General features: G+C 44.8%; 1 non-coding gene across 1 annotated transcript in view; it reads right to left on the reverse strand.

Moving 5' to 3' along the window:
* LOC123868591 overlaps positions 1 to 774 on the reverse strand; it is a 1903-nt gene extending 1129 nt beyond the window's left edge. The window contains exon 1 of the ribosomal RNA XR_006796671.1: positions 1 to 774. This exon is cut by the window's left edge and continues 1129 nt beyond it. This is a non-coding gene — a ribosomal RNA (small subunit ribosomal RNA).
* Between the last annotated feature and the right edge of the window lie 1726 nt (positions 775 to 2500).

A 2500-nucleotide genomic window follows, 5' to 3' on the forward strand; every position in this document is an offset into this window, starting at 1 on the left:
ACCGCGATAGGATTTTGATATTGAACCGGCGTGTTACCGCCGGCTCACCGACGATATGCTCCGCAAACGTGTCAGTATCACCGCGGATGCGGTGCACCGACAGCGCGGCGCACAAATGCAACTACGAGCTTTTTAACCGCAACAATTTTAGTATACGCTATTGGAGCTGGAATTACCGCGGCTGCTGGCACCAGACTTGCCCTCCAATTGTTCCTCGTTAAAATATTTAAAGTGTACTCATTCCGATTACGAGGCCTCGTAAGAGTCCCGTATCGTTATTTTTCGTCACTACCTCCCCGTGCCGGGAGTGGGTAATTTGCGCGCCTGCTGCCTTCCTTGGATGTGGTAGCCGTTTCTCAGGCTCCCTCTCCGGAATCGAACCCTGATTCCCCGTTACCCGTGACAACCATGGTAGTCGCAGAAACTACCATCGAAAGTTGATAAGGCAGACATTTGAAAGATGCGTCGCCGGTACTGGACCGTGCGATCGGCAAAAGTTATCCAGATTCATCAAAAGTAACGACTTCGGACGCGAGGCCCTCCGTCGATTGGTTTTGATCTAATAAAAGCACTCGTCCCATCACTGGTCGGAGTTCTGATTGCATGTATTAGCTCTAGAATTACCACAGTTATCCAAGTAACTGAGTAAGATCTAAGGAACCAAAACTGATATATTGAGCCATTCGCGGTATCGCCTTAATACGGCTTGCACTGAGACATGCATGGCTTAATCTTTGAGACAAGCATATAACTACTGGCAGGATCAACCAGGGAGCTACTCAGAGTACTATACTCCGGCGGGCGTCGCGCGTTGCGCGTTGCGTGTGCGCGCGCGCGCACTCGCACGCGAGCTCACGACCACGACGCACGACGCACGACGGAGATCGAAGCGACTCGCGTGCGCTCCAATGACGGAAGCGACGCGGTGCCCGAGAGACATATAAGTAGTATAGTAGGAGAAGACAATATTCGGCTCCGGCGGAGAGGCGAAGCGTGAGGAGGATCGCGATATCGCTCCCTCCGACGGCCCCCCTCTTATTGTTTAAAGGACACTCGAGGTCCACATGTTCCGAACGTTCATAAACAAGACGATATCTGTTGAAATACACACGCGCACGTTTAGTGCTGCAAATGCTTTTCGTCCGCTGAAACAACAGAAACGGGAAAGACATTGCTTATCGTCGCTCGGTGTAAGAGAGCCCAGACGTACAGAGTTCCCGCGCGTTCTACACACGAACGACAACTACACACCTTATGTATGTAGTTGTCGTTGTTGTGCGGTAACGTCCATCTTGTGGAAGGGGATAACTGTGTGTGCGCCACACGGTCGGTGAAAACCGACCGAGTTTTAGGCACGCTTTGGACTTTCACATTTCGGCCGTTATATCAACTACATATATTTTGTATATATATTAGTTGTTACCACGAAAAACACCGCCGCTTTGTAGAGAGAACTCCTTCGCGCAGAGCGGCGCGTCGTTACCGTCTCAGAGCGATAAGGGGGACGGCGCTGCTAACTTTTTTTTTTCCGTTAGCGAGTATGCCGCCTCCCCCCCGTTCGGCTCCGGATCGAAACGCTGGCTGCCACCATAGCGTTGGAGTTCGCCCTCAGATGCGGTCTCGTCGGTCGACACAGTGGATTGGATGAAAAATTCAAATATAATTATTATTAATAACATTTGCTCTACTGACACTTTACTAAAGGCCCTTCTTTTTTCACCAAAAATATATGTATTTCTTAATATATTTATTTATTATCAAGTATATAACAACCCCAGAAAAGACCCCACACACGCAATATGTTCAAACACAAGTTTTTCAAACTTATTTTATTATTATTTATAAGTTTTATTTCCATGAGTACAAAACATATCTGGGGGCGCCTTGTTCGTTCAATATAGTTGGTGAAAAATTTGAACTTATAATATAATGTGAAGCGCAACTATTGCCACACCTACTCTAATATCCTCCGACACACAAACGATGCAGCGGTTCATAACGCAACGTTTTATGAACTACAACAGCTAAACTATATGCTGAGCTGAACACAATCACGTTTCGTTTACCACTGAATCCTCTGTGGGGAGACTGGCGACAACCCATTTGTCTCTTTTCGAAAATAAAGAAGATAATGACGAATAATGAATATAATAATGATGATGATAATGATAATATGGTGTGCCCGTCCCAAAAAAAAAAAAAAAAAAATTATTTATAATAATAAAATAATTAATATAACACCACACTTAATTATAATTTTTAACCCCGGGGAGAGGCTACACAGCGATTTGCACCAAAATAAACAATGCCTTTTATCCGAATATGAGATAATTAATTTATTATGACGCTCCATTACACTGTTGCTTAGGTGTGCCAACATAATTTATACAGCATCATTAATTATATTACTCTCAAATCATCACTGGGCTTTGATCTACTTTATTGTTAATTAAAAATAAAATTCTTGGATCGTCGCAACACGAACGTCAAGCGAAAGCAT

The sequence above is a fragment of the Maniola jurtina genome, chromosome 9 (assembly GCF_905333055.1).
Source record: "Maniola jurtina chromosome 9, ilManJurt1.1, whole genome shotgun sequence".
Classification (NCBI taxonomy): domain Eukaryota; kingdom Metazoa; phylum Arthropoda; class Insecta; order Lepidoptera; family Nymphalidae; genus Maniola; species Maniola jurtina.